This window comes from Leucoraja erinacea, chromosome 1 (genome assembly GCF_028641065.1).
Source record: "Leucoraja erinacea ecotype New England chromosome 1, Leri_hhj_1, whole genome shotgun sequence".
In the NCBI taxonomy this organism is placed as follows: Eukaryota; Metazoa; Chordata; class Chondrichthyes; order Rajiformes; family Rajidae; genus Leucoraja; species Leucoraja erinaceus.
Genome location: NC_073377.1, coordinates 16766084 through 16782915, shown reverse-complemented (window position 1 = coordinate 16782915; position 16832 = coordinate 16766084).

Here is a 16832-nt window from a genome sequence, read left to right as displayed (position 1 = left end):
GATTTCCCCTTCGTAAATCCATGCTGACTCGGACCGATCCTACTACTGCTATCCAAATGTTCGGCTATCTCATCTTTTATAATTGACTCCAGCATCTTCCCCACCACCGATGTCAGGCTAAATGGTCTATAATTCCCTGTTTCCTCTCTCCCGCCTTTATTAAAAAGTGGGATAACATTAGCTACCCTCCACTCCACAGGAGCTGATCCTGAGAATATAGAACATTGGAAAATTATCACCAATGCATCCACGATTTCTAGAGCCACTTCCTTAAGTACCCTGAGATGCAGACCATCAGGCCCTGGGGATTTATCAGCCTTCAGTCCCATCAGTCTATCCAACACCACTTCCTGCCTAATGTGGATTTCCTTCAGTTCCTCCGTCACCCCAGATCCTCTGGCCACTACTATATCAGGAAGATTGTTTGTGTCCTCCTTACTGAAGACACGCTGTCAATAATACTTTAATGTAATCGATATGTGTATTTGGTTTGTAAGGGGAACCACCCCTATGTAGTTCAGCCCCTCATGGTTCGTTGACCGATAAAAGGTAGCCCCCATTTGGATCGGTGTCTGGAAGGGTGCGTGGGACTGCGTGACCTTTTGGTAGTGTCTGCTTGCACAAAGCTGAAGGGCTTGGCCAGGCAGAGATAAGGATCAAACCCGCGGTGGTTTAGGTGTAGGGGGATTTTTTGTTTGTTCAAAAATAAAGTTTAGTTGGTCCATTGCTTGACTCTGTGTTTTTACTGAACTAGTCTAAACAGGAGCATATTTTTAGGAGCAAATTTACATTGCCATGTCGGCTTGTTTGCCCCAGGTCTGGCTGTGACACCCAGGTCGGCTTGCTTGCCCCAGGTCTGGCTGTGACACCCAGGTCGGCTGCGTGCCCCACGAATGGCTGCAGTTCCCAGGTCGGCTCGCTTGGGTTCGCTTGAGTTCGGGTTACTGGCCGGATACGGGCCGTAGGTTGCTGACCCCTGTGTTAGGCCTCATTGTGTCTCTCCCCCCCATGTTTTAAAAGTGATTTGGCCCAAGACTATCTTTCTTGCCTAACAATGTAGCCTTCGGCCTCCAAGACGCAGGTGCATTTTCGGGCCTTATTTTAGGGTAAAAAATAACGTCTTCATTGCCGGGAAATACGGTAGCTCAAATAAATTTACTTACCACATTATTTGTACATGAACTCCATTCTTCGCTCTTTGTTTCTTAAGATACTCTTAAGATAATGACAATAATTGAAAAACCCGCCAAGAAACTTGCGCTGCGCAACACATACACGCAGTCCACGGTGCAAAGGCAGAAGTTCAGCTGCCTTTATAGACTGTTGTCATTGAAGGCTTGAAGCAGCATCTATGCCACGCGAGTTGCACATACTTTCCCGTGTTACATGTACTGCGGATGAAAGGCACAGGAGAATTATGCCTACCCAAGAGATCAATCTCTTAGGTAGGCATGATGCTCCCGTGCCTTAATAATTACCATTTTATAATTTTAGTCTTGGTAGGCAGTGCCAACCTTGCCTACCCTGATGGCACGTGCCTGCATCAAATGCACATCATATGTTAACCTAACATCAATAAACTGGTGCTATTGATGGGTTTTTCTAGTCTAACAAGTATGTTATTTTCTTCCTCGTCCACTCTGCAACCATTTTGATTAGGTGGTCGTACTGTGTCTCGATAGATCACATTTAAACTCACTGCTTTGTCAGGCCATGGCACAATAATTTATTTTAATTAGTAATGAAGATAACAATTTCAGACTTTAGCAGGCAGTAAGCTGGTTAATTTCCAGAACTAATGTATGGGTTGTTAACTTGGAGGCAATAGAAATCTGTCAATACATTGGAGATGGAGATTGTTGCGATCCAACACTGTCTGCCTCTGCAGATTGATACATTATGTAGAATGGAGAGTACATGAGAGAAAATTTAATTGGACAAATTCTGCTCTACATCTTGAGTCATGGGTTGTATCTCGGGGGCCTTGACGAGTTCTGCATGAATGAGGTGAACGGAAAAGGAACATGGAAGAGATCTAGTCCCCAGTCCTTACCTTCCACCCCATCAGCCGTCGCATACAACACATAATGCTCCGAAGTTTCCGCCACCTCCAACAGGATCCCACCACTGGCCACATTTTCCCATCTCCACCCCTTTCCGCCTTCCACAAGGACCGTTCCCTCAGTAACTCCATGGTTAACTCATCCTTTCTCTCCCAAACCACCCCCTCCTCAGGTACCTTCCCCTGCAACCGCAGAAGATGCAACCCCTGTCCCTATACCTCCTCCCTCAACTCTGTCCAGAGACCCCGACAGTCCTTTCAGGTTAGGCAGAGGTTCACTTGCACCTCCTCCAACCTCATCTACTGTATCCATTGTTCAAGATGTGGACTTTTATACATTGGCGAGACCAAACACAGACTGGGCGATAGTTACACGGAACACACCCGCTCAGTCCGCCTGAACCTACCTGATCTCCCGGTTGCTGGACACTTTAATTCTCCCTCCCAATTCTACACAGACCTTTCTGTCCTCGGTCTCCTCCATTGTCAGAGTGAGGCTAAATGCAAATTGGAGGAACAGCATCTCATATTTCGATTGGGCAGCTTACAGCTCAGTGGTATGAATATTGATTTCTCTCACTTCAGGTAGCCCCGGCATTCCCACTCTCTATCCCTCCCCCACCCAAGTCACACTAGCTTCTCGGTTTCACCCTACAAACAGTTTACAATGGCCTGTTTCCTTTATTATCGTTACTTTTTTGCATATCTTTCATTCATTGTTCTTTGTCTCTCCACATCACGGTGTATATATCACATTTCCCTTTTCCCTAACCAGTCTGACGAAGGTTCTCAACCCAAAACATCACCCATTCCTTCTCTCCAGAGATGCTGCCTGTCCCGTTGAGCTACTCCAGCTTTTTGTCTATCTTCGGTTTAAACGAGCATCTGCAGTTCTTTCTTACACATGGAGGAGACCATTACAGAATATCAGGATAATATAATTCTCAACTGTATCTAAAAGATTGTTTCTCATACCATATTGTCATGATAGGAGAAGAATTAGACCATTCGGCCCATCAAGTCTACTTCACCATTCAATCATGATCGATCTATCTCTCCCTTCTAACCCTATTCTCCTGCCTTCTTCCCATACCCTGTGACATCTGTACTAATCAAGAATCTATCTATCTATCTCTGCCTTAAAAATATCCATCGACTCGGCCTCCATAGCCTTCTGTGGCAAAATATTCCACAAATTCGCCACCCTCTGACTAAAGAAATTCCTCCATCTCCTTCCTAAAGGAACGTCCTTTAATTCTGAGGCCATAGAAACATAGAAAATAGGTGCAGGAGTAGGCCATTCGGCCCTTCGAGTCTGCACCGCCATTCAATATGATCATGGCTGATTATCCAACTCAGTATCCTGTACCTGCCTTCTCTCCATACCCCCTGATCCCTTTAGCCACAAGGGCCACATCTAACTCCCTTTTAAATATAGCCAATGAACTGGCCTCAACTACCTTCTGCGGCAGAGAATTCCAGAGATTCACCACTCTCTGTGTGAAAAATGTTTTCCTCATCTCGGTCCCGCTCTTATCCTTAAACTGTGACACCTTGATCTGGACTTCCCCAACATCGGGAACAATCTTCCTGCATCTAGCCTGTCCAACCACTTAAGAATTTTGTAAGTTTCTATGAGATCCCCCCTCAATCTTCTAAATTCTAGCGAGTACAAGCCGAGTCTATCCAGCCTATGACCTCTAGTCCTAGATTCTCCCACTAGTGGAAAAATCGTCTCCACATCCACTCTATGCAGGTAAGTCCTGGAGTAACTCGACAGGTCAGGCAGCGTTTGTGGGTAGTAGATTTATTTTGAAATAAAATAAAATGTACTATTTTTACATTATAGTTAATAAGGGAAAGTTGAGGAAAAGTCTTAATAGTCTTTTCACTACGACATATGTTCTGTATTCTATGCTGATTCAGAATTTACATTTTTTTTAGCACCTTTTTAATTGTGGTAATACTTTTATTGGCTCGAAAACCTACATTACCAAATCCATCTGCTCCTGCACGGGAATTGAGCCTACCCCCTTCAAATAGTTGTTGGACATTTTTAAGCAAAAGGCAAAACCTAACACTGAATCCATCTATATCCTAGCATACCTGGCATGTCCTTTGTCAACTCCCTTTGGTTTTCCAATACACACACACCCTGATATATTAGTGTCAAACATTCAACCCTGTGCCATATCCAAGTTAGAGTGTACGCATAAGTGAAGTTTAAACGTATGAGTTTGCTTCTGTGCCAAATTCATCCTTAGAGTTAGATATAAGATGTACGCAATGATTAGATCAACATGGATTTGTGCCTGGAAGGTCATGTTTGACTAATCTTCTTGAATTTTTTGAGAGGTTAGGGTAGGCAGTGGATATACGGACTTCATAAGTCCTTTGTTCCTCATGGAAGGTATGGTGTGGCAAACTTTGGGTATAAATGCACAAGATGGAACGTGGCTTAGCCAAGAATTTTATATTGCCCAGGTGACTGCTGTTCATGATCTGTGTTGGGTCCTTTGTTGTTTGTCATGTACATCAATGATCTGGATGAAGGTGTGGTAAATTGGATTAGTAAGTATGCAGATGATACCAAGATAGGGGGGGTTGTGGATAATGAAGAGGATTTCCTCATGATTTAGGCCCCTGGGCTGCAGGTGAATTTTCTGGACACAGAATGGTAGGGAATTGAAGAGAGTCCAGTTGACATAATTCTGCAAGTTCTAGGTGGAAGGCTGGTAGTGACCTTTATCAAGCATTGAGTATAGAAGCTCCTGTAATGTTAAAATTGCAAGGCATTGTTTTCAAATATACTCAATTGAGAGAAACATTGCTGATACATTTTATTCGGATGAGCCATACTGTTTGTATTTCAGTGTTGACTTGCTGACTTGAAATGCCTTTGGCCTGGGTTTCAACAACTAACAAAATTACAGAGATAGGTTGAAACTAAGTTAGAGATCAGCACTTTTTAAATGATGAGAGGGATTTGAAAGCTTTTCCCTTTGAGAATTCTCATCATGGTTTTCTTTACAAGTCCATTCGAAACTTCCTGTGGAAGTCTGGAGGCAGGTTCATTGGTTTTTAAAAAGGAATTGCATAGGCATATGCTGGAAAATGGAGTGAAGGTACACAGAAATGCTGGATAAAAAATTGTCAGCGGGACTGCAGCAGCATGTATGTGCTGCGAAGGAAATGTTAGGTTATGTGTGGGCCCGAAAACGTTAGCTAAGCCTATTTCCTTCGCTCCGGCATAGATGCTTTTTTTTCCTTCCTCATTCACCTCTGCAGCAATCCCTGCACAGAATTTTGCAAACCTCAGACATATCCAACTAGCATTTCTCTCCAGTTTTTTTCTTATACTCAATTGAGATTTAATTGTCATTTTATTCGGATGGGGGGGGGGGGGGGGGGGGACTTGAAATGCCTTTTGCCTGGCAGCACTTTGGTTTTAAAATTCTCATCATGGTTTTCAAGTCCATTCGTAACTTCTCTCCTTCCTGTTTAAGAAGGAACGGCAGATGCTGGAAAATCGAAGGTACACAAAAATGCTGGATAAAGTCAGCGGGTGCAGCAGCATCTATGGAGCGAAGGAAATAGGTAATGTTTCGGCCCGAAACGTTGCCTATTTCCTTCGCTCCATAGATGCTTTTCTCCTTCCTGCCTCTGTAATCCCCTGAATTTTGCAAACCTCAGTGATCCATGCATTTCTCCAGTTTTGTTCTTATACATATTCCAGATTTAATGTCATTGAGGGGGGAGGGGGGGAGGGGGGAAGATGTAGGTTGATCATGTTTCAGGCACACTAGATTGGAGCGTTATGCACCCTAAATAGTATTAATCTATCCCTTAATTAAAGGAATTAAGACGATTAATTATTTTTTGTTTGTTAATCTGCAAAGATTAATTTTGTGCTCGCATCTGTAATTCCAAATTAAATAATATATATTAGCTCAGCATTTCAAAGATGCAAAGATTAACTCCCGCTTAATCTTATGTAATAAAAATCTTGCAACATTTTGTTACTCCACTGTAACGTAGTATCCTTTTTAAAGATAGGCACAACATTTTCACTTCTTCCGATACAAAATTGAAATATTTACTTGACAGCGCATTAATAAATACGCTACAATCTCATCTCACTCAAGAACTCTATTGTTTACTAAAATTAAAATCTGATTCTTAATCCTATTAACATCCAGATTAGGGTTAATTCCAGGAGTAAGGACCATGCCGTCAACCACCAAGATCCATCAATATTTTTCATTCTCATTGTTTTGCTACATGCTATCAATAAATTATAATTGAACCTTATGCTGCCTGGATTAGAAGATATTATCTGCTAGTAGAGGCTGGACAGACTTGGATTGGAGATAGAGGGGAGACCTGATAAAAAATACATAAAATTGTAAGAGACATGGAAAGGGTAGGCAGTCAGAACCTTTCTCCCAGGGTGGAAATATCAGAGACTTTAAGGAGATAGAAACATTGAAAAATAGGAGTAGGCCATTCGGCCCTTCCAGCCAGCACCGCCATTCAATATGATCATGGCTGATCATCTAAAGTCAGTACCCCGTTCCTGCGTTTTCCCCATATCCCTTGATTCTTTTAGCCCTAAGAGCTAAATCTAACTCTCTCTTGAAAATGTCCAGTGAATTGCCCTCCACTGCCTTCTGTGGCAGAGAATTCCACAGATTTGCAACTCTCTGGGTGAAGATGTTTTTCCACATCTCGGTCCAAAATGGCTTACCCCTTATTCTTGGGGGTAAAGTTTGAAGGAGATGTGCGGGGCACGTTTTTGACAAAGATGGAATGTGCCAACTGGTGGAGGCAGATTGGATTGTACCATTTAAGAGGCTATTGAATAGACGCATGGATATGCAGAGAATGGAAAGATACTGATGACATGCAGGTAGTATCTGTGGAGGGAGATGGGCAGGCGATGTTTTGTGTTTGGTCGGGTCTGAAGAATGGTCCTGACCCAAAATGTCCTATAACAGACACAAAATACAGGACTAACTCAGCAGCTCAGGCAGCATCTCTGGAGAAAAATATCATCAGCCAAATGTGGTCACCCAATATTTCTCCAGGGATGCTGCCTGACCTGCTGAGTTTCTCCCGCACTTTGTATTTTGTTTAAGATTCCAGCATTATGCCTCCTTGCTGAACAGCAGCTCGCCTTCTGTCAGGACATATTGCAGGCCTCAGAACTACATTTTGAATGAATCAACTTTAGGTTACTTCCTTTCACTGTTTATCACGACTGGCCAGGATACCTGTGCTGGTTTAATCGTCTCTCTTCATTATCACAACCTGACCTGCTGCCATAACCCTGTATTTTGCATTTTTACATGTTTCTTTTTCTGCAGGCTCACTCTCTAACTGCTCTCGTCTTTAAATACCTGGGAGTCCACATCGCAGAGGATCTGACATGGACAACACTCACTGCCGCACTGGTGAGAAAGGCAAGGCAGCGCCTTTACCACCTCAGGCAGCTGAGGAAATTCAGAGTCTCTCTGAGGATCGTTCAGTGCTTCTACTCTCAGGCTGTAGAAAGCATCCTGTCTGGTAATATCACAATCTGGTTTGGGAACTGCTCTGCCCAGGATAGGAAGGCTCTGCAGAGGGTAGTGTGTTCGGCCGTACGCACTATGGGAACTACGCTCACCTCTCTGCAGGACCTATAAACCAGGAGATGCAGATCCAGAGCCACCAACATTATGGGAGACCCCTCTCACCCCAGTAACCGACTGTTCCAGCTGCTACGGTCAGGCAAACGCCTCCACTGTCACAGTGCAAAAACAGAGGGGGTGAGACGGAGTTTGTTCCCACAGGCCATCAGGACTGTAAACGCTGATGAATCTCACCGGTGCATAATTACTGTTGTGTCTTTTTTTTTAATGTAAATACTGGTTCTGTTCTGTTGTTTTTGCACAATCCGCAGGCATTGCCACTTTCATTTCACTGAACATCTTGTATGTGTATGTGACAAATAAACTTGACTTGACTTCACTCATGGCTATTGTTCCACTGTTTACTCCCTCCAGCTACGCCTATAAACCGGTTGACCACTGCCCTCTACAGGACAATCCTGATGAAGGGTTTTGACATGAAACATTGACCATTCCTTTCCACCCACAGATGCTGCTCGACCCGTTGAGTTCCTCCAGCAGATTGTTTGTTGCTCCAGATTCTTGCATCCGCAGTCTCGTGTGTCCATGTTCTCCTTTTCCCATTTCTGATGAAGGACCTTCAATCTGATACATCAACTCTGTTTCTCTTCCTTGTTCTGTGGCGTCTTTCCAGTCACTGTTGTTTATCGGCAGGCTGTGATTGTTTGCAGAAATGGGTTAATAGGAGGTATAACAGATATGGTAAATTTAACAAGTCCTTAACTAGCTCACGGCCTGGAGCAAAGAATGTTATAATTGCCCAATTACACATTGTTGGTCCCCATGTCTGAGAAATGATGTGCTGGCATTAGTGGAAGTTTAGAGGAGATTTACTAGGAATGACTGGGTTAACATATCTGCATTTGACGGCACTGGGCCTGTACTCACTGATGTTTACAAGGATAAGGGGGGAACTCATTGAAACTTACTGAATAGTGAAACGCCTGGATATAGTGGATGTGGAGATGTGTTTCCACTAGTGGGAGAGTGTCGGACAAGTCATAGATTTAAATAAAATGAATAAAAGGATGTACCTTTAGAAAGGAAAACGAGGAGGAATTTCTTTAGTCAGGGAGTGGTGAATCTGTGGAATTCATTGCCACAGAAGGCTGTGGAGGCTGTTAATGGTATTTTTAAGGTGAAGTTTGACAGATTCTTGATTAACATAGAAACATAGAAATTAGGTGCAGGAGTAGGCCATTCGGCCCTTCGAGCCTGCACCGCCATTCAATATGATCATGGCTGATCATCCAACTCAGTATCCCGTACCTGCCTTCTCTCCATACCCCCTGATCCCTTATGGGATTAACTCCCTCTTAAATATAGCCAGGGCCTCAAAGTGGCAGAGATCAGAGATTCACCACTCTCATCATTCCAGAGATTCATCACTCACCATTCACCACAGAGATTAGTATGAGTGTCAGTGTTTATAGGGAGAAGGCAGGAGAATGGGATTATGAGGGAAAGATAGATCAGTCATGATTGGATGGCAGAGTAGACGTGATGGGCTAATTGGCCTAATTCTGATTAAACTTATGAACATTGTGGCATCAATTATGACTTCCTATTTTGTCATAGTGATAATGCCAAATTGTCCTTTCCCTTTCTACTGAAGCCCTCACACTAGCCATTTGTCACCTCCACTTTGTTTATTGCAACAGAGTCTTGTTGCAGAGATTATTGCAACAGAGGAAATTCCCACTCTCCATTGGGATCAAGCAAGTCCTTCAGGGACTATTTCGGATGTAGGAGTACACTTCTGGAAGAATTTAAGAGGGCAAAATGTTATCCCTGCAAGATGCGACAAAGAAGAATCGTTCAAGATTCTGTATGTATTCCCTGGAGAGGCTGGTGCTCACTCACCAGCAATCCCTGGTCAAACCCTCCCTGGTCCCCCTGTAGTTCGCTTACCAAACAAAGTTAGGGGGTTGAGGACGCCATCACCCACTTGCTCCATCGTTCCTCTGCTCACCTGGATAAGCCGGGAAGGACTGAGAGTCATGTTTTATTGACTTCTCCAGTGCTTTTAACACCATCTGGCCACCACCGATTGGTAGAACATCTGCAGCATCTTACTGCAGATGTTGAAAGAGCGGAACCTCTTCAGGAAGTACAGGCGATTTGGCCCCTTCTTATACAGTGCCTCAGCATTCCTGGACCAGTCCAGTTTACAGTCCAGGTAAACTCCAAGGTGCTTGTACTCCTTGATAAACTGCACATCCACAACATTGATGGAGACAGGTGACAGGGGTGTTCCTTTTCCCCTAAAGTCCACCACTAACTCCTTTGGCTTGTCAGCGTTGAGCTGCAAGTGATTCAGCTCACACCACTCACAAAGTCGTTCAATTTCATCACAGACTCTAACAACCCCCGCCCCTTCCTCCAGGCTTGGAAAAAGCTTCTCCCCCTCCATTATCAGGTTTCTGAATGGTCCTTTCTTAAGCTACAGTATTGTTTAATTTACTTCTATCCCATTGAAGACATTGTCTGAGAAATTGTTGCGCTCTATTGTGCTACAAAGCTGAGAACTTTTATCCGCACACTTTGTATCTTCATCTTTGCTCTGTCTATTGTGTTTGAGTTGATTGTATTTATGTATGATATATCTGATCGGATAGCATGCAAAATTTTCTCTGAACCTCGGTACACCTGAATAATAAACCTAATCCTAACCCTAAATGTTGTGAGCGCCTGCTGCCAGCAGCCCCTCCACTGTATACTCCAGAGATCACTAAACTAAACAAAAGATTCTTCTTCAAATCTTCTACTCCTACACGGGGGAACTACTTCTCATTGTCCACTCTATCAATGCCCTCCATAATTTTCTATACCTCCATCTTCTCCATTCCAAGAAAAACTGACCCAGTTTCCCTTCAAATCAAAGCCAAAACACTTTATCCAAGGTGATCTTTGAAGAAGTTCTCCTCTCTCCTAGAGGAGTTCTGTGTGACTTTCTCTCAGTGCTCCACCTCAAATTCCTGCTTTTCGACCGTGTGGTGTATTTGGAAGAAGGGTCCCGATCCGAAACGTCACCTTTCCATGTTCTTGAGAGATGCTGCCTAACCTGTTGAGTTACTCCAGCAGGTTTGTGTCTTTTTCAATATCGTGGTGTATTTCCTCTGCACTTTCTCCCGTGCAACCACATCCTGCGTGCGGCATGGCGATCAGAATGGCACACAATACTCCAGCTATTTTACATTGTTGCATAATAATGACCCAGATCCTATGTGCTATAGCTAAGTGAATAAAGACAAGATCGGTGTGCTTTCTTAACCATCTTATCTCCCTGTGTTGCTGCCTTCAGGTCTCCTTGGGCATGTACACAAAGGTCCCCCCCCATTCTCAGTAGTTCATAGGCTCTTGCCACTCATTGTGGGCGGACGTGTCTTAGTCCTTCCAACATGGCTTGCCTCATGGTTTTTCAGGATTACTTCCATCTGCCATTGTGTGCCATTGTAAATATGCTGCAGCATAATGTGGATAAATGTGAGGTTATCCATTTTGGTGGCAAAAACGGGAAAGCAGACTATTATCTAAATGGTGGCCGATTGGGAAAGGGGGAGATGCAGCGAGACCTGGGTGTCATGGTACACCAGTCATTGAAGGTAGGCATGCAGGTGCAGCAGGCAGTAAAGAAAGCGAATGGTATGTTAGCTTTCATTGCAAAAGGATTTGAGTATAGAAGCAGGGAGGTTCTATTGCAGTTGTACAGGGTCTTGGTGAGACCACACCTGGAGTATTGCGTACAGTTTTGGTCTCCAAATCTGAGGAAGGACATTATTGCCATAGAGGGAGTGCAGAGAAGGTTCACCAGACTGATCCCTGGGATGTCAGGACTGTCTTATGAAGAAAGACTGGATAGACTTGGTTTATACTCTCTAGAATTTAGGAGATTGAGAGGGGATCTTATAGAAACTTACAAAATTCTTAAGGGGTTGGACAGGCTAGATGCAGGAAGATTGCTCCCGATGTTGGGGAAGTCCAGGACAAGGGGTCACAGCTTAATGATAAGGGGGAAATCCTTTAAAACCGAGATGAGAAGAACTTTTTTCACACAGAGAGTGGTGAATCTCTGGAACTCTCTGCTACAGAAGGTAGTTGAGGCCAGTTCATTGGCTATATTTAAGAGGGAGTTAGATGTGGCCCTTGTGGCTAAGGGGATCAGGAGGGTATGGAGAGAAGGCAGGTACGGGATACTGAGTTGGATGATCAGCCATGATCATATTGAATGGCGGTGCAGGCTCGAAGGGCCGAATGGCCTACTCCTGCACCTAATTTCTATGTTTCTATGTTTCTATTGTACCTCTGGGTAAAAATTTCTTCCTCAGATCACATCTTTACCTTTTACTCTTCACCTAAAACTTACACCCTCTGATCTTAGTCACCTCTGTCACAGGGAACAGTTTCTTACCATCCATCTTATCTGTGCCTGGCAGAGGCTGTGAACTACAAAAATCAACGTTATCAAGCAACTGAACGATCCTCTCCTCAGCTAGGGTGCAGTCCAGACCTCTCATCTAGCTCATGAGAGACTTTTAAGTTATTTTTAATCGAACTTTAGATGACTTCAATGCTGTATCTTTACACTAAATGTTGTACCCTTTATCCTTCATCTGTGGATAGCTTGGTTGCATTTGTATTGTATTGAACCTGGCTGTGCAGCGTAGGTTCATCGGGTTAATTCCCGGGATGGCGGGACTAACATATGACGAAAGAATGGGTCGACTGGGCTTGTATCCGCTGGAATTTAGAAAGATGAGAGGATATCTTATAGAAACGCTAGACTGTGGGACCTGTTGGATCCCTGTCACACAGGAGGCTTGGTCCCCCAGCATAATATTCCACCACTCACCCATAGTCCCCAACTGCACAGGCACAGCTCATCCCCTCATGTAGCCCTCTCCCCCCCCTCTAGCACTCTCTTTCCCTCCCCCCCCCCAATCCCTCTTCACCCTCCCCTCCTTCCCTCCCCATCTCCTCCCCTCCCCCCCCTCTAATCCCTTCCATCCCCCATTCCTCACCTCCCTATCCCCGCCACCATCCCTCCTCACCCCCCCATTCCTCTCCCTCTATTCCCCACTTCCTACCTCCCCCAGTCCCCCTCCTCCCTCCCCTCTCCTCTCCCTCTATTCCCCCACTCTCCACTCTCCCCCTCCCTACCCCCTCCGCCTACTCCCGCATCCCCCCCTCACATCCCTTTCCTACCTTACTCACTCCCTCCCCCATAATTCCCTCCCTTCCACCATCCTCCTCTCCCTCTATCCCCCCCCACTACTGTCCATCCCCAAGATCTGGAGGTTGCTACTCCTCCCCCTTCTTGCGTGTGAGGGACGCCGTCGGCGCGGATCCGGCTCAGACCGGATCAGCTACAGCAGCGCTCCGCTTGTGTGTGGAGAGCTCGGAGAAAAGACGGGGGGGGGGGGGCACATCCAGCGAGGGGGACCAGAGGGGAAGGGGTTGGAGCTGCGGAGCATTGCGATGGCGGTGCGTTTGGGACTCACAGCGGGCGCTGGACGCTCTCCTCCGCCGGGATCAGACTCTCCGCTTTCTGTTCGGCGACATCTCCGACTCCACGCCGGGCCGGGCACCAGTAAAGACACGACGGCGCAGGAAGAGGCGGATTATCCCGGGAAGTGGCGGGAGCAGAGACAAATCTGCGCGGCACTCACTGGCAGGAGAGATCGATCTACGCAAGCGCGGTTTTTAGAATTTTTATACCTCGCTAACATTTGCAAGATCGGAACAAAACTTGTCACAATTAGTAAAGATGGCGGCGCGTACAGTCGCAGCGGCTCGGAGCTCTCCCGCTAGTTGCCGTTTTGAGTGTTTTTCGTGTTTTTTTTAATGTTTCCTTTCTGCACCGTCAGCCTTTCCCTTCAAATGGGAACGAACATAACTTATACCCGACTGCACATCTTGAATATTCGGAGTACAAACTGCATTCCACCCCCTCCATCTGCTATATCGGAGGAGCTGCTCCGCACAGCGGTGCCTGCCTGGATAACGAGCCGAAGCAGCAAGAGGGGCAGACGGGGACGGAGACGGGAGAGGAAGCAAAAGCGGGGCAAGCGGGGCAAGCGGGCCGGCATCCACGCTAGGCTGAGGAGCTCACCGGACCGACCAGCTTTGCCCAGCCTGTTTATAGCGAACGCCCAGTCCATTGTCACCAAGATCGACGAACTCAGACTGAGTCTTCACTCAAACAGGATAAGTAGCTGTGCTTTCTTCTTCACCGAAACCTGGCTGAATCCGAACATCCCTGACGCTGCTATTGAGCTAGCAGGCCGGACTGTTTATCGAGCAGACCGAACAGCTGACTCCAGTAAGGATAAAGGCGGTGGTGTGTGCATATATGTGTGTAACTCATGGTGCACCACCACTGACATTGTTTATTACAGTGAAATGGAGTTTATTACAGTGAAATGCAGACCGTTTTATCTGCCAAGGGAGTTTACAGTGGTGTTCCTCACTGCTGTTTACATACCACCGCAAGCTAACGCTAAGCTAGCACTGGCTAGTCTGCATGATGCTATCCACCAGCTGGAAAACCCAGATGGCATGTTTTTAATAGCCGGAGACTTCAATCACGCCAAGTTGAAGACTGTAATGCCAACATTTCACCAGTTTATTGATTTTTCTGACCAGAGGAAACAATATCTTGGACCAGGTCTACTGCAACATTGCCAAGGGCTACAAAGCGTCCCCCTGCCCCCATCTTGGCCGATCCGATCACATCAGTCTGTACTTAACACCTGCATACAGACCCCTCATTGCAAGGACAAAGCCAACAGTTTGCACCATCATGGTCTGGCCAGAAGGAGCCCATGGACAGGCTACAGAACTGCTTTGAGTACACTGATTGGGACATCATTAAACAGGCTGCCACTCACAACAACCACACAGACCTCAACACCTACACCTTATCAGTATATTGGATTACATCACCTTCTGTATTAACAGTGTCACCACACAGAGGACAATACTGACACTCCCCAACCATAAGCCATGGATGAATGGCGCTGTAACTGGTCTGCTGAAGGCCCGGGATGCAGCTTTCCACTCAGGTGATGCAGAGGCCTACAGAACAGCAAGGTCCAGTTTGAGGAAGGGCATCAGGGAAGCAAAGCACCGCTACACGAAGCGTATCGAGGGGCATTTTAACAGCTCAGACTCTCGACGCATGTGGCAGGGCATCAGAACCATCACCGGCTACAACAGCTCCACACACGCACAAAGCTCATCCCTCCCTGACGACCTGAACTGTTTTTTTGCCAGGTTTGATTGGGCCGACAGCAGTGACATCATACGGGCACAGCAGGGACCCTCACCACCGGTGCTGACTCTGAGCCCCCACGACATGAGACGGACCCTGCAGCACATCAACCCCAACAAGGCCACCGGACCTGACGGACTACCAGGGCGGGTTCTGAAGCACTGCGCAGGGGAGCTGACTGCGGTGCTCACGGACCTGGTTAATACCTCCCTGCTGCAGGCCTCCGTCCCAACATGCCTCAAGACAGCCACAATCATCCCTGTGCCAAAACAATCAGCCATCAGGTCCCTCAACGACTATCGGCCAGTGGCGCTGACACCGGTGGTGATGAAGTGCTTCGAACGTCTGGTACTGGGACACTTGAAGAACAGCATCCCCGCCTCCTTAGACCACCACCAATTTGCCGATAGGGCAAACAGGTCGACGGGGGACGCAATGTCACTGGCCCTCCACTTCACCCTGACACACCTTGACCAGCGGGACAGTTATGTGCGGATGCTATTCATAGATTATAGCTCCGCCTTTAACACCATCCCCCCCCCCCCCCCCCATAAACTAGTCACCAAGCTGGACCACCTGGGCCTCAACACACACCTGAGCAGCTGGGTCCTGGACTTTCTCACCGGCCGACCACAGACTGTGCGCATGGGGAGACAGGTCTCCTCCAGCATCACCCTGAACATCGGTGCACCACAGGGCTGTGTGTTGAGCCCCTTTCTCTTCTCCCTCTACACTCCCCACTGCAAACCCACCCACCCACGAGGCCAACATCATATTAAAGTTTGCAGATGACACCATCGTGGTAGGCAGGATCACGAGTAACAACGAGGCCGCCTACAGGACAGAGGTAGAGAACCTGGTGAGCTGGAGCCGTGAGAACAACCTGATCCTCAACGCAGCAAAAACAAAGGAGATGATCCTGGACTTCAGGAGGAGACCGAAGACCTTCGTCCATCAGCCCATCACCATTAACGGCGAGACAGTGGAGGCTGTGCAGAACATCAGGTACCTCGGGGTCAACATCAGCCACGACCTGACCTGGACCGTCAACATCACGGCAACGGCCAAGAAAGGACTTCAAAGGCTTCACTTCACTTGGGCATTATCTTATTATCTCACTCTCCCACGTCTGACCAAGAGTCTTTGATCTGAAATAATGTCATGGATGCTACCTGACTTGATTTTGTTGTTAATTTGGATTTCCATCACCTGCAGTTTTTGATTATTATTTACTTGTGACTTGGAGTTAAAAGGGACAGAATTCCCCAGAGTTCAGAATTAAATCCTTGAATACTGCGTACTTCCTCATGCCATTATTGTTGCCTTGTTGGTGATATTCAATTTACAGACAGTATTCTGGCTGTGCCACAAAGTGGCAGTAAAACAATAAGTTTGCACTTTATCAAGTAGAGTTTCAGCTGTGAAAGACTTCAAAAGCTTCGCATAACACTGCAAAGACACTGCACTTCTCTAATATTTAAGACAGCATTACACTTTGGATAGCTGGCAATAAAAAGAGGAGAAAGAAAACATTTTATTTAACTGTTATCGAATTAAGGCAATGCTCTTGCTGAAAGATCGCTGACTTGTGAGGACAAATCTGTAATTTCTCCGTAAATACCGTCCACAGTTATGGGTTGAAAGCAGGAGAATGGGGTGAGAGGGAAAGATAGATCAGCCATGAGTAGACTTGATGAGCAGAGGTCCCGTGGAATTGGATGCTGGAAATCTGAAACTAAATACAGAAACTGTTGGAAATTGGTCAGGCAGAACCTATGGGGAGAGAAATGGCATTAAAGTTTCATATTGTAAAGGGTTCGGAGGAAGG